Source organism: Mauremys mutica, chromosome 1 (assembly GCF_020497125.1).
Source record: "Mauremys mutica isolate MM-2020 ecotype Southern chromosome 1, ASM2049712v1, whole genome shotgun sequence".
Lineage (NCBI taxonomy): Eukaryota > Metazoa > Chordata > Testudines > Geoemydidae > Mauremys > Mauremys mutica.
This window is the reverse complement of record NC_059072.1, coordinates 99,759,244-99,785,472: the sequence shown is the minus strand read 5'-3', so window position 1 is coordinate 99,785,472 and position 26,229 is coordinate 99,759,244.

The following is a 26,229-nucleotide window of genomic DNA, read 5'->3' as shown; positions in this document are numbered from 1 at the left end:
CCCTCATTTTTCTTTCAGTGATGGCTTCAGTAATTATGCAGAGCTGGTGACTGATTTTCGGCTAATTCAGATGCTTAGAGTTAAATTAACAAGCCCTATAAAAACAGCTCCCTGGTAATCAAAAAAGAGACAGTTTCTGAGGAGGTATACTTTCCCACCTAGCAGCTAAAGTTCAGGGTTATAGGGAAAGCTGTTTCTTAATCTATTTCTGTAACAAACTTTTGTTGTTTGGTGCCATCTCAAACTGGAGAGTAAGGCCTTGGGTGAAAATTCCCTCTGTGAAGGATTTTCTTTTAAGCAATGGAATCAAATGAGCTCATGCTATCTGATCTTTTCTCTTGAATTTTTGAAGAGCTTTTAACCAGTGGCCTAGATCATGGATCTGCCTTACTAGTTTTAAATCTGGGTGAAATTCAAGCACAGGGGTTAGATTTCAAGTTGAGCATTGCAGGAAATATTATATGAGGAAAAGCTAGTCTTGTGCATGTTCCTTTACCTGGGGGCCCACAAATCCCATGAACACAGCTTGTGGCATTGCAGGTCTGTGAAAAGCTGCTGTATGTGCAGCTGAGGCTATTTGCAGAGCACCAGTAGCATAAATAACTCATGTGGGAGAGAGGGTTGGAGGCATAGCATGATAATCTAAGGACTCTGATGAGGGAAAAGACTAAAGGAGGAACCCAGCTTGGAAAAGCTCTTTCACCACTGCCACTAGGAAGCCATGCAATGGAGCACCTGCACTAAAGCTGTAGAGAGATTTCCAGCATGCACACACTTAGGGTTCTCTCCATGCCACATCTGAAGTTACAGAGAGTAAACAGTGAGCTTCGTTTCATGCTCTCCTCTCTAGTCTGTACATGGTTCTGTTCTCAACTTAACCTATTTCTGAAAGAAATATACATAGGAGGATCTCTCTGTGCATTTTTAAATTATAGAGCCATGTATTAGGTGACCCTCATCCAGGTGAGGTGCACTGCTTAGAGATGGGCTAATCCTTGTTTGACCTACGGGATCCAGAATATTATTTATAGGCAGTAATACATAGGAAAGTTCAACCATCCATAGGGTTAAAATGGGAGATGATGGTGAGGAAACACAGATATAAATATGTTAGATGACTAGCTTAAGGTGACACAACTAATTAGCAATAGACCAGGACTGAAAGCCTGGTCTCCTAACTCCCTGATCAGCTCCCATTGGTCTTCCAGTTAACCTTTCTGCATCTCTGTTATCCCTCTGTGTGAAATGGGGATAAAGGTATTTCTTTTTCTTTCCAGTTTAGTAGTTCCCTGACGGTAGAGTTGCAGTTCTTACCTACATTGTGGCACGAGACCCCTAAATTCATATACTTAATACCTCAAGATCAACATTCACATCACCATTTGCAGTGGAGGAGAGCTGTATTTTGTGTACACTGAGGCATGTGGTACACCCAGTAAATACACTCTCACACACACTCACATACACACACACACACACACAGTTCCGCTGGGGCAATCTTCTATCTGAAAGTTGTGGGGATGCAATTTGTATATGGTAGAATTTAGGATCCCCAAATACACACACAGAATGCCTTATCTGTCTCAAAGCATTGAGTCTGCAAGCTGTTGCAGCTGGGACATAGGCCCAACAGCTACACACAGTTATTTTTTCCCCCTGTAGCTGTTATTCCATCTGTACTCAGTGTTTACTAGGATCAAAAATATTTGTAACGTGGAGATTAATTCATGTAGACTAAATCAACCACACATCTGTTCAGCCTGGTTTCTTTCACAAGTGCACATGACAAATGCTATATTTTTTTAAAAGGCACAGTTTTATTTGGCATAGTCTCTGCACTGCTTGGGGGTGTTCTGCTCTGTCTGTGGGTGCAGTGGGTGCAATTATTATGAAACTGGATTTACAGTAATCTGGTTCTGTCTACAACTCATAAGCCAAGGTATCCAGGTCAGGTCAAGGCCTGCTGCTTCTATAGATGACAAAGTGTGTCATATGAGGAGGAGATGTGTGTTAGATCATTTCTGTCTTCCAAAGATAGTAGTAGCAAGTTTGACTACTGAGCTTAGTGCTTAAATCCCAAAGTGGTGCTGGCCTTGGAAATTCCTATTGTAGAATGATGAGTGGAACTAAAGACAGTGGGTCAGGTTTCAGGAGAGACCTGGACTGGTGAGTAGGGTGACCGGATGTCCTGATTTTATAGGGAGAGTCCCGATTTTTGGGTCTTTTTCTTATATAGGCTCCTATTACCCCTCACCCCCATCCCGATTTTTCACACTTGCTGCCTGGTCAACCTACTGGTGAGGGACCAGGGACTCTAGAATGAAAGCTAGGTTGCTAGACAAAGGGTGGGGCTTGGCATGTAACATTGGTCTCTCAGCACGTTTATTGGTCTCTCAGCATGTTTCAGACAATTCTGCGCATCACTTATTGTTAATGAAACATGGTGGCAGTAATTTTATTTGTAAGATGTTCTTGAGTGCAGCAACTATCAGCATGAACCATGGTACGTGTTGTTGTGAAGGTTCCAAGAAAACTGGATTTTGCTAAAATGGATAGAAATGGAATGTGTGCCATTGGGCTCAATCTTTGTCAGGGGCTGGAGTTCTCTCTTATATATAAAGCAGATTACAACACACCCACTTCAGAGTGCCACATTATGTATCATTCACTTTCATTGCCCCTCCTGCAGCCATCTTGTCTGTTATGTTTAATCATCTCCTTATGGTATTTCTTCACTAAAGACCTTTATGAGACCTGCCTAAGGTCTAGGGTCTTCTGGTGCTTTGGCTATGAATCCAAAACTAGGGATCGTTTGGCTTTTGTCAAAGAAACAGAACACGACTGAGGTTTTGCCAAAACCAAAATATGGCTCCCTGAGTCTGGCTCTCCAGTTGTTGTAGCTGTCCAGCCCACCCCACCATCTTACCACATCATTCTGTACGTCTTAGTTCAGCGCAAATTAAACTTCTCTTTACATTTACTTGTCATACCTTTAAAGTCGGCATCTATGGCTGACTAATATAAGTTGAATTTTAATTTATTTTTAAGTCAGTGTAAAAGGAAAAAGGCAGTGGAAAAACACAGAAGAATGCATTATGTTGTCCTCACATGCTAGTTAAGTAACGAAGACCTGTCATGTTGTTGAGGCATAACTTAGTGCCAGTGACTGAGAGACTCAATGATAAACTTGAGTGGCCTGGAGCCCATCAGAAAGAATGGCCTGAATTTATATAAAAGCTATCAGAGAAAAGGACATTTTAAAGCTGTGTAAATAATAATGGATAAATACCCAAATACTGCAGCAGGCATCTAGTAGCATTTTCTGCCATAGGAGTCACATCATGGAGAGATGGATTTTATAGGCCTTTTTAGATCTAGTAGATAAACAGCTGTAACTCCAGCAACACACCTGAAGGATGGTTATTGCTGAGTGTGTACCAGGAGGAATGAGAAACAAGTAGCACTTACTCAGAATAAGAATGGATTTCCCGACTGATGTAATCCTGTCACCGCCAGGCTTGTTTCAGTTCACTTTAGAAGAATTCCAGGAAATCAGGCTGACTTAAGCCAATAAACTGGTTATACAGCATCACAGATCCTAGTGAGTTACCCTTCCTAGCCACCCACTGTGAGAGGATTCAAAGCCTCTGTGATATGGATCCTTCGGCTATTTCAAGCTCCTGGAGTTCTGAACAGAGTCCAGCCATTGCCTCAATCTCAGAGTTTCTAGGGCTCAGATTTTCCATCTGGCACATCCTCCACCCAAGTGTTGGAAATCACTGTCCAGCCACCTGGCCCCCCTTCCACCTCCCCATTTCTTAAACACACACCCCACCCAGACCTCCACCCCACAGGTGTGAAACTTCTGGTAACAGTTTAACTCTCTCAGGGCCACACAGTAGTTGTGAAGCAGTCAACACACGCACACACACACACACACACTTTACCCAGTCTAACATCTTTGTGCTCTTATCTTTAATCATATAAAACAATAAACATCTGAAACCACAATGTCTCTCTTCCTATCTTATCCTTCCCTTGGGAGTCCCGGCGGAACCACTGAGGTCCAGGAAAGTTGGCGGGCAAGATGTTCCTGAGGTGCTGGAACTAAGAGTGCTGGGGATACGGCAGCACCTCCTAGCTTGAAGTAGTAATAACAGCCCAAATACATGGTTTCTGCTTTTACCACCCCCACTATAAAAATTGCTCCAGCACCCTTGAGTGTTACCTCCTCATGCAGGCTGTCACATGCTGGTTGGTCTCTCTCCCTATGGAGTCTTTTTCCAGCTTCTGTGACCTTTCTGTCTTCTGCCTCACACTTCCTCTTTCTGACCCCATGTTCTTGTGCATGCCTTTGTTTTAAACCATTCCTGGTCACCTGATCTCTGTTGTTTTCCTCCCTGTAACTTTCCCTTATTCCCAAGTGCTGCTCCTTTCAGACAAGAGGAGGAAGTGTCTTCTCCCAGTTACAGCAAACCCATCATCCCAAGGTGTTTTACTTTGAATACATGATCACTGAATGCTAATCGCTCACTGTTGTGTCTGGCCTGGCAAAGATATAACACATCTCTGCTAAACTCATGGTGGATCCACATACAGACAGGCTTTCCACAACACTATAATTTCATTATAGAATTTCAGAAAATCATCATCATTCAGAAGTGGTACAGACAGAACTCCCAAATTGTCCCAAACAGCAGCCAAGTCATGAGAGTAAAGAGTTCCATAGCCAAACACAAGAATTTATTAATACTCTGCAGAAACACAATCTGATGCTGATTTCAGAGAGATTATAAAGAAAAAGTCGAAAAGTTTTTTGAATTGCAATGCAGCAAAGAGGTACAGATTGAGAGAGATCAATAAACAAGGGTAATGGATCAGGCAGTTTTGAGAACCCGCTTGTCCTTGCAAACATTTTATTTCAACACCACTAAGAGAAACTGCACATGGAGCTCTTCACGGCAGCTCTATAGGAATCAAATCTATTATACAGCTTTGCAGGAAAGAGGGGAAACTAACATTTCCAAAGAAGTCAGAGGGGGAGGGGGAAGCTGCACCAAATGCTGTTGCTAATTCAAAACACTAGCTACTTATTTCACTATAGTGTTTCACCTTAATTGCCTTAAGGAATAATTTAGCCAGAAATGGAAAGCAGTATGCATTCCTGAAATGAAAGGAGAAAAAGTAATAGTAAATGTGCTGTGGGTAGGGATGAAATGCACATCTACAGAGGCTGTAATGAAATCACGGACCTCCCAGAAAGCATATAGTAAAGTTCAGTAGTCAAAGCAAGAGGACGGCACAGTTAGACTGCTCTGAAGGGAAAAATAGAAATGTACCTGCCTGATCTTGCAGTCCTTTGGCAGGAACAAGAAGAAGATTATTTGGGATATTCAGTGCACCACAAAAGCTCACAAAAGACCTTCAGCTACGAACGGATGCTCTTTAATTGACAGTCAGAAGCAGTAGTTCAAGAAAAGGTGGATGAGAGATCCCATGAACCTATATGAAAGACTGGATTTTGCTTCCTGGAAAGTAGCTCAACCTATTACTGCCTAAATTTGTGGCACCTTATGAAAGCCTAATTTCTGAAGTGCTCCATTCTTTCTGACCATGATCAGGCACTTCTAAGGTGTCTCAAGGCAAGGACCCAAAAATCACTAGGTCCTTTTTAAAATCTTGGCCAACTAATTATACTAAGAACTGAGATAGAGAAATCCAGTAAATTTAAACAAAGGCAGACTCTTGCATATGAGTACATATGTGCTAAAAGTCCTTGAAAAGGCTAGTAAGAAAGGACTTGACCTTTTCCACAGAACTTGTAGAAGACTGGAGTAAGGGAAAATGTATAACTTTATTTATGAAGAAGATCCGAAAGAGTGTAAGAATAAATTAGGCAAGTTCTTCTATGATACCCATCAGAGGGATATTTGATTGGTTATTATTATTTATTCCTTATAAATAACCACTGCTGGTGGTTACCCTAAATGAGTGAAGGTTGGCACTGGGAAGCTGACTTTGGATATAGATAGCCAATCTTTAACCTAAGAATGTTAATGTAAAAGGAATCAGGATTACCTTGCAATTCCAGATGTGTTTTTCAACCCTATGAAAGCTTTAAGCTCTGTATATGATACATGCAGCTAGAGAATTCCAGTGGAATTTGGGTTTTCTACAAGCTCACCAAGAGATTCAGGAACATTTTAATTTGAAATGGGACAGTTATTCTTAGAGGTACTTGGAAGTTAAGAACACAAGAATGGCCACACTTGGTCCCTTCCAGCCCTATGTCCATATGTTTGATATGGTGGGGACTACTTATTAAACACATCATCTCCAGGTGATTATTCTGAATGAGAGGACTAGAGAGATGGCATGGGTTTAATAATCTCCTGGACAGACAGAATAGATACAGTGAGTAGCAATATCTTGCCAAGAATATTATTTCTGGTTCACTATACTGTGAAGCTTGCTTATGGGACTTTCAGATCAAAGAAGTGTTTATAAGATTCTTTGTTCCAACCCATTTTCACTCTCATTTATTTTGTTTTAATGATAAATGCAAATGCTAAAAGAATCACTCTTAAATGAAAGAACTGGGCAAAAGACATTAAAAATAAACTTTTATTATCCATTTTATTTAAGCTAAAGGACAATGTTGGCACAAGAACAAAGGGTATAAATTGGTCTTGAATAAATTTAAGCTGGAAATTAGAAGGTTTCTAACTGTCAAAGGAGTAAGGTTCTGCAAAAGCTTTCTAATAGGAGTAGTGGGAACAAATGATCTAGCTAATTAAGATGGAGCTTGCTATGTTTATGAATTGAATTATATAATGTGGTTGTCTGTGATAGTAGGGGACTGGAACTGATGATCCAGGAGGGCCCTTCCAGTCCTAAGTTATTTTTTATTCCATCCAACAAAACACACTGGTAACACAATAGCCACCCTCCTAAAGATTCAAATGGGAACTGCATAATGGAAGCACCAAATTTAAATCCCTGTGAAAGGTGTTGACTCTTACACAGTGAGGATGCATGCAGCCAACCCTTCAAAAATCTGTATACATTAGTGTATGCAAATAAGGAAGGTCCTGACACTGGAGGGTGATATGCAGATAGGGCTGCAAGTTGAACTCTAGACAGTCCAGACATTTTTTAAGAAATAATAAACAGTCTATGATCAATGGAAATCTCAACGGAGCACTCACCTTACTGAAAAGTTATAATGAAACTGCTTTTCTATCTGAAGGCATAGGTCAGCCTAATTTATAACTTTCCAGCAAGAGCTGCTGAGCACATTGAGAACACACCAGATCAGAGCTTAGTAATCAGTAGTGCCACCATCCAGGCTGTCGGACTTGGGAACGAATCCAGCCATTCTTGCTGCAAAGCCTCCTCAAAGATTAAAACTTTTAAATGACTTTCTTACTCTTTACAGGCCCTTGGTGTGAATCCTATTTAGAAAGAGAATGCTGTGAGGGAGTCTTTCCCATCATGGCACTTAAGGCAATGGGACATGCTGGTCTTCAGGATAATATAAAGTTATTTAGATTAGATAGGACCAAAGAGGACTAGAAGTGTTATGTTCATAGCATACACACAGAGAGAAGGTAGATAAAACATCAAATACCCTTGCTGGAAGATTACACCATAACATCACTTTTATCCTTAGAATCTAGAACAATAACACAAAAACAGAGAGATAGCAGGCTGCTCCCTGAGGCAGAGAGGCACAACTCTCACCACCTTGTTCTTAACTGGCTCTTGATAAACTGACTCTGATTGCACACTTTCCTACACAGTCCCCTAGCCTGCAAGCAGGACCAGGAACACTGTACCCTCATTAAAATAATAACTTGCAATTCCAATGCAGTCCTCGATAAACTACAGCGAGAAACTTGAGAGAGACCTACACACAGCAAGTAAATGGGTAACATGATGGCAAATGAACTTCAATGTCAATGAATGCACATTGGAGGGAACAAAATAAATTACTCCTACATCTTACAAGGTTTTAAATTAATTGTATCCTCTCAGGGAAAGGATCTGAGCATCATTGTAGACAGCTTCAGGAAGACCTCTGTTCAACGTTCAGTTGCGGTCAAAAAAGCAAAGATTATGTTTGGATGCAAAAGAAACAGGCTGGACAATAATAAGGGGACTATTATAATGTCATTATATAAATCGCCAGTGCAGCCTCATCTGGAATACTGTGTGCAGTATTAGTAACCCCATCTGGAAAAGGACATTGCAGAACTGGAAGAGATTCAGAGAAGGGCAACTAAAATGATGAAGGGCCTGGAAATACTCTCATTTGAAGAGATACTAAAAAGACTGAGCTTGTTATCATCTGCCCATTTATTTGTCTCCTTTCTAAGGTGAACGTTCTATAAAATAACAAATGGTCAAGAAGGCGTATTGGGAGCTTCTGTTCTCCCTGTCTCATAATACAAGGACAGAGTGGCATTCAATGAAATTAAAGAGTGGGAAATTCAAAACTGATAAAAGTAAAAACTTGTTCACACAACTCAGTTAGACTGAGGAACTCATTGCCGCAGGAAGTCATTGACACCAAGAGCATAGCAAAGATTCATAAAGGGATTGGTCATTTATATAGATAACAAGAATATCCAGAGTTGTCATAATAACAAACATTTTGGAAAGGATCTTAAGCCTCATACATTTGGGCTTAAGCTAGTCTCTAAATATTTGAGATCTAAATGAGACATCTTTCAGCGGTCTCTCACCAAAGGTTCTTAAGCAGAGTAAGTAGTCATGGGACAAGAGGAAAGGTCCTCTCATGGATCAGTAACTGGTTAAAAGACAGGAAACAAAGGACAGGAATAAATGGTCCGTTTTCACACTGGAGAGAGGTAAATAATGGTGTCTCCCAAGAATCTGTACTAGGCCCAGTCCTATTCAACATGTTCATAAATTATCTGGAAAAAGGGGTAAACAGTGAGGTGGCAAAATTTGCAAACGATACAAAATTACTCAGGATAGTTAAGTCCAAAGCAGACTGTAAAGAGTTACAAAGGGATCTCGCAAAACTGGATGACTGGACAACAAAATGGCAGATGAAATTCATTGTTGATAATTGCAAAGTAATGCACATTGGAAAACATAATCCCAACCATACATACAAAATGATGGGATCTATATTAGCTGTTACAACTCAAGAGATCTTGGAGTCATCAGGGATAGTCCTCTGAAAATATCTGCTCAATGTGCAGTGGCAGTCAAAAAAGAGAACAGAATGTGTGGAACCATTAGGAAACGGATAGATAAGAAAGAAAATACCATAATGCCACTCCATAAATCCATGGTACACCCACACCTTGAATACTCCATGCAGTTCTGGTCACCCTATCTCAAAAAACATATATTAGAATTGGAAAAAGGACAGAGAATGGCAACAAAAATGATTAGAGGTATGGAACTGCTTCCATATGAGGAAAGATTGAAAAGACTGGGACTGTTCAGCTTTGAAAAAAGGTGACTTAAGGGAAGGTTATGATAGAAGTCTATAAAATCATGAATGGTGTGGAGAAAGTGAATAGGGAAGTGTTATTTACACCTTCACAGAACATAAGGACCAGGGGTCACCCGATGAAATTAATGGGCAGCAGGTTTAAGACAAACAAAAGGAAATACTTCTACACACAGTGTCCAGTCAACCTGTGGAACTCATTGCCAGGGAATGTTGTGAAGGCCAAAACTATAACTGTGTTAAAAAAATAAGAAATTAATGGAGGATAGGTCCATCAATGGCTATTAGCCAAAATGGTCAGGGATGCAACCCCATGGTCTGAGTGTCCCTAAGCCTCTGACTGCCAGAAGCTGGGACTGGACAACAAGGGATGGATCACTCAATAATTGCCCTGTTCTGTTTACTCTGTCTGAAGCAGCTGGTATTAGCCACTGTCAGAAGACAGAATACTGGTCTAGATGGACCACTGGGTCTAGCCTAGTATGGTCATTCTTATGTTCTTAGACTATCCACGTCTGCCTACTGTGAGATCCTTACACCTTCGTCTGAAGTATATGGTACAGTCATTGTCAGAGACTGCATTAGCCTGGAGTCTAATCCAATCAGGCAATTCCTACATCTCTTGAATCAGGGCCGCTTAGAGGATGCCAGGGTGGGCCAGATCCAAGCTACTGACTGGAATTAGAAAACAAACTGAACCATCTAATGCCACCCAGCAGAACAGATCCTAACACTAGCAACCAAGTCTACCCAAAATAACTTTTGAAATGTATAACTACAAATAACAAGCAAACCTTAATTGCACTATAGCGACAGCAAAGGTATTGAAAGGAAGAGAGAGAGGATGTTTGCTGCTTTGGTCATCAAAAAGGGACTGGGGTGAAGATGGGGCCATGATTCCTTATGTACCTCTGGATCTAAAAATTCAGCTCCACAAAGGAACATGTGTTTGACCCCAATGGTCAACACATCCTAGAAGGTTTCAGCCCAGCACTGAGAGCACATGAACAATCTCTCAAGTGAAGGTCTATTCAGACAATTCTCATAGAACTACAGAAAACTCTTGGATACAGCAGGTGTGTAAGTACAAATGCTCTGAACAAGCCCTTAAGTCTCCAAATCCTCCTCCTTTTGAAGTGCTGCCAATGAAGAGACAAAAAACTTTCTAAGCAGTAGATCTGGTTGAGTGAATTAGCTATTGCACTGACTAAGTCATTTCCCTCGACTCTCTCAAACAGTAACTCTGGGATTGCTGAACTTGCTCAGAAATCACTTAAATTTCACCCCCCCAAAAAGAAAAAACATGTTGGACAGTTGTTTTAATTTGTAATCATGCATCGGTCCATAAATTATCTCCTCTCTCTCCCTCCATAGATAAAATGATCCTAAATTAGACAGACTTTGTGCAGACATAGAAGCTGGATAAGAACACAGTAAGGTTGGGTGGGTTTTATTTCAGTTTCAACCTTAAAATCCAATCACACCTGCCAAATTTTACAATCAAAGAATGTAGAGTTCCCTTTTGGGGAAAATGTCCCTTTTTCAGATCCAAGAAAGGAACTCTGCAGGCTTGGAAGAGAAGGGAGTAGATTATGTCAGCGCAGTAGTTTGAAGTAGTAAAACTGTTGCTCGTTTCCCCAACAATCCTATAGGCTGTATCAAATCAGTAGTGCGCCAATTTACCTAACATGTGGTCATTGTCAGGGAGGTGATGATTCAACTACATTTCTCTGCAGTTTTGTCCCATCATACTTTTTCCCCTCCCGTGGCAGTTTAGGAGAAACCCCGACCAGGGATTCATGCTTCTGAAGACAACTTATACCCAATTGCCCAAGGAAGAACTTTATTACTGGACTCAAACCCAGCAATTGCTTAACAGTTTGTGATTAGAGAAACTGGATCAAAGAGTAAGGTAAGGGTGTCCTTCCTTTCTCCAACCTTTTCAATAGCTCTGTAGTTTGCTAAAATCTCTTCAGACTTTTGCATTTTGGAGTCCAACTTAATTTGAACCATTTAACACAACCCTACATCAAGGAAGAGTGATTTATTGATATTGTGTGAGGAATCCCTGCAGCATGAACTTCTGGGATTGTAGGGGCTTAGCATAACGCGAAAGCCTTCCAAGCAGTCAGAGTGAGCTGAATTGATTAGCCCAAAACTGGTCTCTGTCATTGTTTTTTCAATTATTTTCCTAGAAAAAAATCCTGGCCTAAGAATTCTTGGCACAAGAATTCTTGCCTGTGTTTAGAACGGCTGTGGTCATACTGTTCTTTGATTGCACAAGCCAACATCATCCAGGACACTTCATTTGTTCATTCAAAACACTAGCACAGGACAAAAATAAATCTGAATCACAGTGACGCACATTTTTGCTGGGCAGCTGCACTAGAATAACTATAACGCGGTATGTAAGCCTTCTTTATATCCCAGCCAGTAAATAAATACATGACATGTAAACAAGACTTATATAAACTAATACCACTTGCAGAGAAGTAAAAATAGAGTTGCTGAGAGGCTGTGCTGCTTAATATACTTTATAGTGCAAATGGAGTCCCTAAGGGCCAGATCCTTGGCTGGAGAAAATCAGAACAGCTCCATTTACTTCAATGGAGCTAAGTTGATTTACATCAGCTGAGGATCTGGCCCTCAATGCAGAAGTATCAACAATTTGGGATCTGTGCTCACCAGTTCCGCCAACTCTCATACAGGGGTTCTTCATCAGATTGGCATTGCAACGTCTGCCATGGTTCGTCTATGACAACTCTGGAATCAACATCATCTCGGCATGACAGCCAAGCTCAGGATCTATTCGAGCTGTAGCCTCTCCATTCTGCTGTATGGCTGTGAAACATGGACACTATGCTGCTCAGACTGGGCAAAGCTGGAGGCTTTCCACACAAAATGCCAACATCGTAAATTGGGCATAAAGTGGAATGACTTCATTCATAATGCAGATGTTTACAATCGCTCTGGTCTACATGCTACTGGGGCCATTGTCCTCAGCCAGCGTCTTATGCTTTTCGGACATGTCACCAGAGTGCCGCAAGATGTTCTGGCGAACATCGTTCTCTGGGTGGCTCGTAATATCCGGGATAAAATTCCACCAACAGAGGGTGGAGGTGGCACAGAGACAGACCCCCTATTACAAGTCCCGACATTGGACTTTTGGCCCATTAAGCCTTTGCAGCCACACAGGAATGAACCAAATGGTGAACAATCAGTACAACTGACCGTTTGGCTAAGTGTTGAAGAAGAAGAAAAAATACAACTGGAGAACCTGGTGGTGATGGGGATCTACAGTAGATTTTCAGAAGCTGGTTTGAGAAGGATCCTAGTGGCTTATGCTAGCTTTTTATGTTTTGTGGGTTAATAGACTGCCTTGCATTTTACTTCTGAGCACACTCATGCATTAAAACATAAAGCCCATGCAACATAGTTCAGATAATGGATCATTTCATTTTACTGGAGATAATCTCTAAATGTTAGTGATCTGTCTTTTTTAGCTATGTGGGAAAAATAGGTTAGATAGTGCCATTACATTATACATACTGGAGGTCACTCCTGGATGAAGAAGATATATTTCGTTGCAAATTCCAGGTAACAGAAATATTAATGTGGCTGCAGACTGGAGACTAGATTTTCAAAGGTATTTAGACTCCTAGAGGGATTTTCAAAAGCACCTAAGCAATTTAGGTGTCTAACTCCCATCGCAAGTAAGCACAGGCTTAACTTTGAAATCAGTGGGAGGTAGGCATCTAACCTGCTTAGGCATTTTTTAAAATCCCACTAGGCATACTGTATATCTGCATCTTCGGGTGCCTAGATACATTTGAAAATCTGGCCCTGGATACTACAGATGTCCAGCTCAGAACAAAGGTAGGGGGCCTTAGTATGTCCAAAATGATCAAGAAAATTGCAAAATCTGCTAGTAGAATACTATTGGTTGACTTTAACTACCCCAGTAGTAAATAATGAGCTGAATGGCACATGGAAGCAACATTTGGAGAAGTAGTAATCTATTGATATCGTAACTGACTGCTTTTTAGAAAAGCCTTTTGGTGGTTACAAAAGATGGGAGGATACTTGCCATAGTCTTATGAATCATGCAGGAGATAGTAGACGATAGAAGGTGGGCATAGGAATTGCTATTATTACAGCAATGTCAGGTTTGATGCTGTAACGAATGACTCCTCAATGAAGAAAATGTCTAGCAGCAGACTCAAGGAGAAATGACAACAATTCAGGTGGGATATTCAAGAGAACTCAACGTCGCCCAAATTCTGCTCTATTGAACTCACAGAAGTGCAGATGAACCTCTATCATAGGTGAACCTACAATCAAAAAGATAAATCAATAAACAGGGGAGAGTAAATCCTGCATAGTTAAGTGGAGAGACATGACTTTGTGAGAGCTGGGCAAGCGTCCTTAATGAAATGGAAATCAGTGATCAGCTTAGATTCGAACAAAAATCAGAATTCTAGGCATTTCAGCAATGCAAATAAAGCAAGTATAACCATTGTAATTCATTGCTAGGTGGGGTGAAATTTCAAAATGAAAAGTGTGAAGAGATGACATATTGTAAAGAACAGATAGCAAAAGCTTGCTACAGTGCTTTAATGGAGCCTTGCAGATTTACATGAGTTGAGGATCTGGATCCAAGCTATGTAAATACTTTAGAGCTCAGCTAAGAAGGTTGCGTGTGTAACTTTAGGCTCTTAAACTAGCAGCAGAAGAGGGTGCAGTTTCAAAGGGATCAACGGTGTAGAAAGAATGTGTAGAAGTCCTATTTCACGAGAAGAGCTGTGAAAAACTTGGCTGTTGTGCTTTTCAGGAGGTTGCAGTTCTTCCTCTTGATTTCAATTCCTGTAGGTTCACACCCCTGACTTTTTCTTTTTGTGTTCTTGGATTTGAGTAAACCCCCAAACACAATGTGAAACTAATTCAAAAGCACAGAGATTCATCTGGTCTCACATCCTAACCATGCAAAATCCCCAAGCTTGTGTGGTTTTGGTGCAAAATCATAAATCAGTCCAGGTTCATGCAAAAGGTTTCCAAACTGCAGCAAACCTTTAGGTGAATGTAGACTTAGTTTCAGATTATTGTTATGTAAGTCCTCTTCTTAATTTCATCCTTTATGTTTTTTTCATTAGTAAGCATCTGGAAATCTCGTAAACTATGTTAATATGGATCTCTCTCTCTCTCTCTCTCTCTCTCTGTTTCCCTTTTGTTCTCTCTCTCTCTCTCACACACACACACACAGACACACACACAGAGCTGAAATGAAAGAAAAGTGTGTTAAAAGATTACAGTAACTTTAGGATTGTGAAAAGAATGTGCTCCCTGCTTATACCAGCTAAGAATCCTGAACACCCCTCTCCAGGAGGCAGTGTCTAATTTTGGTATGTTTGGATTATTGGCTGCTCTTACCACAAAAAATAAATGCTTATATTACACTCTAACACAAAGGTCACAAGGAATAAATATATTCTCTTAGGTAAGCCATTGACCACTCATTAATTTTTCTTGGGTTTTTATATGCCATAATTCCAGATAGCTAAGAGGTTGGGTGCTTATACTGCGCAACCAGAGAGCCAACAGGAATAAAGTGGTAATGCTTTTAAAAACTTTTAAAACAACTCTGCACAGATGCCTGGGGGAAGCTTATCGGGTACAGCACAAGATCTATAAGCAAATATAGCATCAGTTGTCCAGTTTCAATGGAGTTAGAATTGATCCATAATAGTGTGTGAAGGGAGAGAGTGCAGGAGAAAAAGAACAGTGGAGAAGGAAGCAGTCACTGCATTGATAAGACTGAGGATCAAAGCTGGACCCAGTTTCATTTACTGGCTGTCCAAGTAATGAGCTAGATAAAAGGAAACAATGACTTCAAGTGCTTGTCTATTTCTTTATACGCTAAAGTCTGTTTGAATAAATAAACTTTGACAGAAAAATTACAGGTGTAGAAAAGAGAAATGAACTGAAACATTTTCTTTGTATTTTGAACCATAAATCTCAACCCAAATATTAGCTTCTGCACATAGCCCAACCTGCATCTTTCCTTCTTTCAGAAGACACAGTCTCATAGATAACATCTTGTTTTGGATAAGAAAAATGAATGCTGCAGCATCGTTGTGTCAGAAATAATGAGGACCTATCAATAAGAATACTTTTGTGACTGCTTAAAGGATTTCCGGGTAGCTCGGTGCAAGACTGCCTGGTTTTGGTTCATGTGGGTTTCAGCTATCTTTTCTGTAGGGTTTGGTTTTTGAGAATTCTCACCTATTGAATGTTGGTTTAAGTTACAGATTTGTTCCAACCCAATATGGTGAAAGTATAACACTCTAAACAAAACTGGCAAGTTTTTTTGAGCTCCATCGCATAGTGGTTCATGAGGATTTAGGATTTGTTTTCCATGGTATTTCTGGTCCAGTTATGCAAACCCAGGAGGGTCAGATAAACATCTGAACTTCAGTTTGCTTATCCAAACTAACTTGAACCTCCAAAGCTTTAGCAATTCAGCCCATCTCTAACATACAGCCACATGGTTCTTCTTCCTCTTTGGTTAGAACTAGAAAAATGAATCTCTTCTGAACCCCAGAAGATAACCCCTTCCAGGGGTGCTAAATGTCAAGAAACAGACAGGTCATTATTTTGGCACAAACATCGTGAAAGTGCCCTGTGAGAATTCCTCTCCAAATCCTGATCAGTAATTACTAGAGAGGTTTGTAATGAGTTTATTTTTATCATGTTTGGCGGTGGGAGGAAGAAGCTGCTCACCTTCTTTTTCCGTTTGGAAGGACAGTAGCAAGAATGAAGAAGGATATCTCTGGGTTATATCTGGCAGGGAAGGATGATACGTTAGCAGAAGAACCAGATGCTACTTTGGAGCTTTGTGGCTTAGCGCAGATTTTTCATTTTATAAAAAGATGCTATTTTTGTACTACCATCCGGGCTTAAATTCCTGGTTGTTGGGCAGGATAGTTCAAATTTCCTTTTAATTCTGTATTACTTGGCCTATAATGATCAGCTTTAACAGATTATTGGATCTCAGAATTTTCTTTTTCTCTCTTTTGGGGGGGGGGGGGTTGGCTTTTATTTCTAAAAGAACTTATATTAGAATACGAATCCTCCTCCCTCCTACATATGCCCACGCACTGCAACAATGCAAGGATTATGCTGATGATAACATCTTCATTCCTGTGGGCAGACGATGCTAATACCCAGGTGTTTCTCTAATCTTTCCAGGGCTGACTTGGAATACAAGCACAATAAGCAGCTGCCTGGGACCAGGCATTCCCAGGCAAGCTCTGCAAGCCATCAGGCAGTTCTATCTCCACTTCCAGTAGTGAGACCAAACTGGGTAGAAACAACTCACAGGCTAGCACAATCTCTCCTTCTGTTCAGGGCATCAGAGAAAGGGACAGTTCCTGGCCTAGTTCTCCCTGCTTCCCCTGGCAGCTTGGAGTTTGTAAACCGTATGGTTAGTCTGAGTTTCTTCTCATCTTTCTTCTTGCTGTCTGTCTAAAGAGCAGGCCAGTCTATATTCAGTAATCTTACCAGTGCTCTACTGACGTGACAGGCGCTGCAGCATTCAAAGGATTCAACAAACTCCTGCTTGGGTTTTCTCTAAGCTGGGCTCTTTGTGTTGCTCGAGCATTTTCAACCTTTCAGTTTCCTGGTCCCTAAAGGAAGACCTGAGACAATGCCGAAAAGAAAAGAGTTTGTAACATGTGTCAAGTTACCCAGAGAGAGTCCTTTATTCAACTCTTTGTAATTCAAAACGGCATTTGCCATCGCTATTGGAAGCACAGCCCTATTTAAACTTTCACTCATTCTGGGGAAATGAAGTGCTGAAGGACAGGGTAGTGAAGCGTAGGTGAACTCAAGCATCTCCCATGTGTGGGAATTTCATAAGAAAAAGGCATCTGTTGTGCTGACATCTGCAACCAGGAGTCTAGGTTTCAGGCTGCAGGCTGTCTCTCATTTGTACATGGGATTTAGTTCTCATTGCTGAAGGAACGGATTTTACACCAAAAAATGACAAGCGCTTTCTGTATGGGATTTGCTGTGCATTAAGCACAATGCAAACATGTTTATAAGATTCTTCAAGCAGAAAAAAAAAATTCTGAACTAAATTTTAGTACATGACCATAGGAATCACTATAGGAGATCAGACTTGTTCCAGATACTCTGGTATGCTGCCTCCTGCCCATATCTGATGTTTCGAGGGAAAGAGAGTCTCCCATAATTTTATTTTTACAGTGCCTAGCATAATGGGGCCCAAACCTGGCTGAGTCCTCCAGGTATTACCACATAGAAATGATAATAATGGTGAATATAGCCAATTGTACAGTGCTGTACATGGGAAGGATATAGCTTCCCAGTTCTGCAAGCTATCAACCTACTGCCTGCTGCATCTCTCAATATGTGTTTGTACTGTGCCTACCACAATGGGGCTTCAATCTCAACTGCAACTTCTAAATGCCTCTAAAATACATAATACAAATACAGAACATTCTAATGGCAGAATAGTAATTTTACAAAAAGCTCTCAATATTGAGGGAAAATAACAAATATGTGTTTATCTATCATACAGTATGTACTGTAAGAACTTGGTTAGTGAGGTTGCGCCAAACATTACTGGAAAACTCATCTTTGCATCAATAGTTTACAGGTTTCCAAAATTCTAAATAAAACCGTAGCTTAAATGTTGTAAAACCACCTTAAATTGTAAAATTTTGTAAAATCCTCATAAAAATTTGGACCTTGTCTGTCCTGAGTCTCATTTGCTAAATCAAGTCACACTAAAATGTGCAAAGGGTCTGAGAAAGAAAAGTAATGGTTTATTGCTCATAACTGGACACAGCAAAGCATTTAGGAATTGGAAACCAATGGTAATATTTTGAAATGTCTAATAGTCCTGGCCTCTCTGACCTGTGCTGTAGTGGGGCCAGTTTGCAGTGGAAAGGCACTTTTGCTGCATGAGGGATGCCATTTTGTTCTCAAAAAGGTGTCCTCCACATGGTGACAGTGCATGTGAGACCATGTTGGTGGGGGCGTTCTGGTAGATGCCCATTCAGGACTACACTGCAGCTTCTGACCAAGTTCCAGTTAACATTGGCTGTTCCTTAACATTGGCTCTGTGGGGAGAATAGAGTAGGGATATTTATTCCCATTCACTGCTGGTCTCAACTTCCCTGAATTTTTTGTCTCAGGTCCACTTCTAAGTCATTCCAAGGTCACTTATTTGTTCAGTTCTATGGCTGAGTTTATTACTTTGAATTAAAAAGGAGATTTTCACCTTCACATAATTAACTGCTTGGGCCCGATTCTGTGGGGTGCTGCGTTCCTTCCGCTCCCACCGACCTCAGTGCAACACTGAGCCAGAGGGTGGATGCTACCATAAATGTTCTTGGAAGCCGTCCTTCTCTACCTGCCATGACAGCTACTTCTCAGAGAAGAACCACTTGCATGTGCAAATCAAGTAACTGCATGCACAGAGTCACCCAGTCAGACATTTGTGCATGCAATAATCCAATATGTTATATGCCATTGTTCAGTTAAATTATGGAAGCATATTTGATATGCTTTTGCCCACACATTTTGCACACAGACATGTGTACCTAACTTTAAAAAGATCTGGCCCAGTAATTGGATCCTCTGTCAAGATACTCATTCATTTTACTCTGTGCATATCAGAGCTTCCTACTCTCCATATGCTCTGTTACTTGCAAGCATTGACAGCTGACATACTGATGTTTTTTAAATTTTCAAGAGGTCCCACCCCCGCTTTCACCCTGATGGGTGAGCCATTAGCAGTGACTTCTAGAGTGACTGATAGTTACAGAACCAAACTGGGAGAGGGGACTTAAGGGAGAATCAGCCTTATTTAGAGTTGGTTCTGAACCAAAGCCCTGAATCTGGATTTGGGATCTGAATTTCAGTTCAAACCTCTCTCTCTAGGGCCCAAACTTGGACATTGAATATGACCACCCTGAACTCTGGGAAAGCTTGCGTTTGGATTTCCTCTGTCCAAGTCTCAGAGTTTGGAAGCTGTGTTTTGGGGCTGACCACTGTAGAAATGTGCAGATGGATCAGGATGTGGAAATTGGATCTGAGGTTTCAATTTGGGCCCACTTCCAACCTTTAATATTAAAGTCTAATAATTTCAGATCCAGACAGCTTCATTCTGCTATTTTGTAGCGCTTCATGCTACTCCAAGGATCATTTGAGCCCACAGTAAATTAATATTTACCATTTGGAACCTTTTGCTCCAGCTGGTGTAGGAGAGAGTGTGTTTGTGTGTGTGTGTGTGTGTCTGTGTCTGTGTGTTTGTTTATTTGGTCCTACAGGCCCTAGATCTGAGCAGCTGCAGCAACAGAAAGCTCCCAGAAGAGCAGCTAGACCATCTGCCCATTATGGGCTGGTTACAAGTATACCGGGTTCAAGATGCTGACTTCTCTTTTGTCTCTTTTTGTGACAAGGCAATTCCCCCCTACGCAATACACCCTATCGGCTCTCTATTATCACACTCTATCCAACTGCTCTGAGTTCTGGGAAGCCAGGCTTAGTGGAAGAAGTGGGGTCTTTGTAAGAGCAACCATGCCAAACTGCTAGCTGCCACAAAAGATACACGGGGCAGTGGACACTGGCTGCGCCTTCTCTTCTGTGACCAGGGATTTCCCTACACCCACCCTGAATTTCCCCAACACCTCCCCCGCAGTTTTGTGAACTAGTTACATGCAGTGTTGCCAATTTAGTGATTGTTTGGAAATTTGAATTGAAATTAAAACATTAATACACACTTTAAAAGCATATACAGTGTATGATAAAATACGTGTATCTGAAAAAGTATAATAGATTTGAAACGTATGAACATAGACTAGCTTCTTTAAACAGCTGTTGTTTTTTATGACAATGTGAGTGCATTCATTTCGGTGATGTTGGCCAACCTAATAATTTCAAATGATGATTTGTAAGCAAAGTCTCAATTAGCTCTCTGTGACAGCCAGTGATGACCTGGGGGTTGGGAGGGGGAAGGCTTCAGGACCAGATTGTATTTACATTCACACCTAATTTACCTAGGCATCCAGCAAACAGAGCTGTGTTGCCCAAGTGATAGATTTTGGCTGGGGTTGGGTTACAAATCACTTGAATGCAGGGGGGGTAATGAAATGTTGTTATTCTTATTGTATGAGTAAAGGGCAATAGAACTGTACTTAGCCTGTGCTGATTGAGGGCATCAAGAGAGAGGGTGGGGCAGGTGTTTTGCTTGATAGTCTGCCTGAGTCACAAGTACTATTTGACCTGCCCCTTTCCACTGTTTAAAGACAGAGCTGATTAGGCTCCATAGAGAGTCTTTTGTTTTGTTAAGTGACCACTAGAGTGACCAGATGGCCCGATTTTATAGGGACAGTCCCAATTTTGGGGTCATTTTCTTATATAGGCTCCTATTACCCCCCCACCCTCTGTCCCGATTTTTCATATTTGCTGTCTGGTCACCCTAGTGACCACTATAGCTGAAATCACTGATAATCAGGTCTAAGTGCTTAGACCTGCTGTGGGACAGTGTTTCTGTGGAAGAGATGGCCCAGCCTGCACTAGCAGCGAGGTTCCCCCACTGAGAGCTCAGGTGATATCACTGAGAGCTGGGTGGAACCTCAAGCGACCAACTCGCAGAGGTCACAGTGGCAGGTGACGGTGCAGGGCCATTGGCAACAGAATAATGGAGTGAACGGTGGGATAATGAACATCAGTGGCCAGAGCAAACAGTGAGCAGCTGGAGGAACGAGCAAGGTGCCTTCTTGCTCCCCACCTGGGAGGTGACCTCATGTGAAAGCACCTCTGAACTCTGAGTCTCCACTGACCAAAGACAACACCAGTGAGTATTAATGAGGCTGTTAAGAATGCTGGAGACAGAACACAGTTCATGCGAACAAACATGGCTGTGGCATCATACTTTCTATTTAAGCAAGAGATACCACACACTGCAAACTAGAGGCCAATGTTAAGTGCATTGTCACTTGTTCATCCTGAAGTTAGACATTGGTTGCGAACAAGACCAGCAAATGCTACCTATCTTTCTGCAAGAAACTCAACTGACTGGCTAGAAGCATGTGATGCAACAGTGAAAGACTCAACAGTTGAAAAAGTTAAGAACTCTCTCACCACATTCAAAAAATTTGCATACATGGCTGACGAATGCACTGATGCAAATGGGCATCAAGTATTAAGTCATTGTGTACGTTATCTTGATGTCAGTGGTAGGCCAGTAGATGCATTTCTAGATGGTCAAGTTATAGAAGACACATTGGCTGCATCTGTGACAACCCACATCTTCGAAGAGTTAAATGCTTGTCAATTGGACCCCAAAAGGATGGCTGCTTGTGCATTTGATGGAGCTGCAAACTTCTCTGGAAGACATGGTGGAGTACAAGCTTTGCTCAGAGAAAAGTGTAACCCTAATTTCTCCTATACACACTGCAGAGGCCATCTACTCCAACTAGTGCTAGTATGAGCTGCAGATTCTTCAAAAGACGTTAAAAAAGTTATAAATTGAATGTCTGCATTATATTCTTTTTTCAGCAAGAGTCCAAAAAGACTGAATATCTTGGGAAATATAGAAGATACATTGGGACCGAAGTTCAAATTAGTCCAACCTGGGAAAACCCTCTGGCTTTCTCATGAGTGATCCTTGGCTGTTGTCTTAAAATTATTCCAGACATTATTACTGGCTTTGGAAAGTGTCTACCAAGATGGGATGGATCTAAGTAGTGAGGCTGGTGGATTATTTTTGCTACTATGTTCAGAGAAGACTATTGCCATTCTCTGTCTTGTAAGTCTACTGTTGAAATCACTTGGGTCATTAAACAATGCCATCCAGGCATCTGCTACAACAGTAGTAGATCTTTGTCCAGCAATAGAAGCTACATTTGGATCAATCAGAGAGCCATCCATTGAAAAAGTACTGGAAGAAGCAAAGACTTCAGTCCAGAAGTTGACTAATGAAGGCATTTATATTGAATCCTTAAGTGAAGAGGACAAGAAGTGTTTGTTAAGACAACTGAAAAAGTACACAGACTTTATTCTTAAAAATCTACAACAGCGACTTCTAGATTCTACTCAACCTCTACGTAGCTTTTACAGATCTCTGTCCTATAAAGCACTGACAGTTGAGTGGAGTGAGGCAGTACCAGCAATGGGGCTGCCATGTGCTCAGAACAGAATAGAGAATTTGAACACAGAGTGGAATATCATACGACGAATGAATGAAGATTTGACTTCAACTTCTTTTTTATCATCACTAGTGGCTCGACCCAATCTTTGTGCTATGTTTCCTGGGATGAAAGAAATAGGAATTCATCTCTTACTACTCTCAGTCACAACAGCTACAGCTGAGTGTTCTTTTTCATCATTGAATAGAATTTTGTGTTCTGAAAGAAGTTGCCTTCTACTTAATCATGTGAGTGAACATATCAATTGAAGGAATGGAAGTACCGGACACACAAGAAGCCACCAAAGATGAATGCATTGCATTCAAGAAGTTCATTAACAGAGTTGTGCAAAATTATAACAAGAAACCAAGAAGGATGTAGATGTAGTGCTTCATAGAAGGCTTGAGTAGCCAACTTTAATTTGTATGATGATTTTAAAACATGAGTTAAATCTAATAAAATGGTCATGAAACATTTTTCAGTTTTAAATATGGTGCCATACAGCCCACCTTCACCCTCACCCCTCGTCGGCCCTGACCCCCCCATAAATTCGAACCCACCCTACCCCCAATTTCAATTCCTGGGGAAAACACTGTCTGTGACAGAGTAGCATATACTGGGCTCTTAACTCCTGAAACATTTTAGGCTTCACCCATCACTAGTTACTACAGACAGCAGGATACATTATTTGGTTTCTAACTACTGGGATGGCCTTTTTCTGCATAAACCAAAAAAGGTTGCCTGTTTGCCATGCTTTAAGATACTCTGCCAGATTTCGGTATTTGGTACACAGCAGGTCAGATTCTCCATGACTAAAGTGTTTCAGAGGTCTGCTCTCCACTCTGTAATTTAAAAACTCTTACTTTTCATTTCACAGCTGGAAAATGTTTTAAATGAACTGCCCAGAGTCAATGACTCAGTAAGAAGATGGACAGTCCCACTGCAACATTGGCTCTGAGCATATGAAAGCTGAGGTGCTGAAAAAGCAATAGCGGAGATTAAATGACAATAAATTTTGGGAGATAATAAGCTTTTCACCTCTACAGATGCTCTGATACCAGGGTGATGGGCAGTTGCATTAAATCCCTTGAGAAAAATGACAGGCAAATTGCACACAAGTTTGCATCTTAAAGAACCTTCTTGCCAAGAGCAAGTGATGAAAATGACTTTTAACAATGATTGTACTTCATTAGCTATTTGCGCATGCAACGGTTCTGTGCAACTGCAGAAATTGTGCATGGAAATGAGCTGCACAATTGTGTGCATGATGTGCATGGAATTTTGTGTGCCTAAGTTTGGAAAACCTGGCTTGGTAATTTCTCTTCTATAATTGATGCTTCACTCAGAGCAGGCAGTGAGAGCCTCCTACTCTCCATATGTTCTGTTGCTAATTGCAAGCATGAAGCACTGACATTTTGGTTACTGTTCTTTCAGTTTCCTCAGTCCCTCCTTTCAACCAGATGTGTTTTCATGCTGAACTATCTCCTTTTCTTCAGATCCTGGTTAGCAGCTTGCAAGTGGGAGGGTGAGCTGGGAAGAAGGTGGAGGACGCTATCTGATGTGCTGAGTGCAAATGGGATTTTACAAGGTGGTGAAGAAAAGAAACATTCATATGCAGTGTCTCTTACAGAGTTTAAAATGCACTAATCTACATTATGTTCATTGATCAAAATGAAACCATGTCTTCAAGGCCGAACCCTTTCTTGCAATATCTGTTGCCAAAGAGAGAGCCAATCAGATGGCACATTTCTCCCGACTGAAGGCTCGCAGAGTGTGTCAGGTCTCTGCTAGTGCCAGGAAACAAGGCCTACCATAGCACAGTACAACTGGGGAATCCTTAGCTAGGGACTTCAATCACTAGCCATTGACACAGCAAAATCCTGCTTCTTTGGCCACAGGTGAAACAGAGAGGGCGTGTTAGCTTGTATAAATTGGCCAATGCTTTCCAGAGGCCAAACGAAGCTTGTAGGGTGGAGCCCAGACCAGTACTCTTGAATACGATCTATTTCAGTTAGTGGTTTACCTCAAGGAATACTAGCTCCTTAGTTAAGTAGAGTACCACAACCATAGTGATTTTAAACATTAGCATGGATTGATAGATATTTAGCAGGACCGGCTCTAGGCACCAGCAAACCAAGCACATGTTTGGGGCGGCACAATTGCAGGGGGTTTTTTTTTTTTGCTTCGGCAGTTGCGCTTTCAGAAGTTTTTCTTTCTTTCTTTTTCTTTCTTTCTTTCTTTCGCTTGGGGCGGCAATAAATCTAGAATCATCCCTGATATGACTAGAAAATAAGGTAAATGACTGCAACAGAGCATGGCATCCCTTTCAGCACAGTCTTAGATGAGTAGGCGTGGCTAGTAATGGGAGCTGATGTGAGAGTTGGCACTCACCAATATCTGTTGTTGCACCAGCTCTGGGTGAGGTGTCCGTTCTAGAATGATTGGCAGGGAAGAAAGAGGTTCTGTGGGAGGGAGGTGGCATGAGAGGATTTCTGGAATGGTTGGAAATGGCTGAGTGTATTGATCACTCTAGAGTGGATTACTAGAGAGTTATAGACATTAGCCCTGGACCAACACAGGGAGAAAACTCAAGACAGAAACTGCAGCCCATGTCTACAAAGCATCCTGGTTAGGGCTGGTCAAAAATTTTCCAGGCAAATAATGTGCACAGTTTTGAACTATACAAAACATTTTCCCTCTGGGGAGAAAAGGGTGAGGGGTTGGTGGAAAAGAAATCCCCAAAACGAAGCTATTTGAATACCTCTAGTCCAAATTTCACTTTGTCCTCTGATGGCTGCCTACTGAGAGTCTTCCCATTTTTGTACATATAGCTGGAAGTTAGATTACCTGGGTTCTAGATGTAGCTCTGCCAGAGTCTAGCTGTGTGCGCTTGAGTTAACTTCCCTGTGCTTCCTTTTCCTCATCTAAAAAATGGAGATAGTCCTTTTGTAAAGCAATTTAGGAGCTTCAGCTAATAAATGCAAATTATTATTGTTGTTGTTACTGCCAGGCAGTAGTTTTGCAGCACACCACCACTGCACAGTACATCTGCCAATTTTTTTGGACTAATCACTGATTGCTACAATAGTGCTGATGTGGAGGGTAATATCCTCATTTCCAATTCATGTTTCCATCATGCCTGCCTCCCCTAATGCTGTCCACCAATAATTCCACAAGTGAACATTCTTTGTGGATCTGTTTTGCATCTTCTAATGCAGAGGGTTCCTCACACTTTTCCAGATGTTTTTCTTTTTCCAGACCTATACACAGCCTGAAACAATCTGACATTTGGACTTGAAGCCACATCTTTCTGACTGGTTTAGAGACAGCTACTAGTAGTCACCTACAATAGTTTGTAGGTATGGATCTGAGGAAGGCTCACTACAACAGATGGTGGAGCTGACATTGGGATACACTGAGGCCAGTAGATGAGCAATCCAAACATTGTGGAGTTTTATAGTTACAGGGACTGTAACTTAATCTACAAACATGTCTAATGCTCCCAACAGAATGATAGAACCAGAT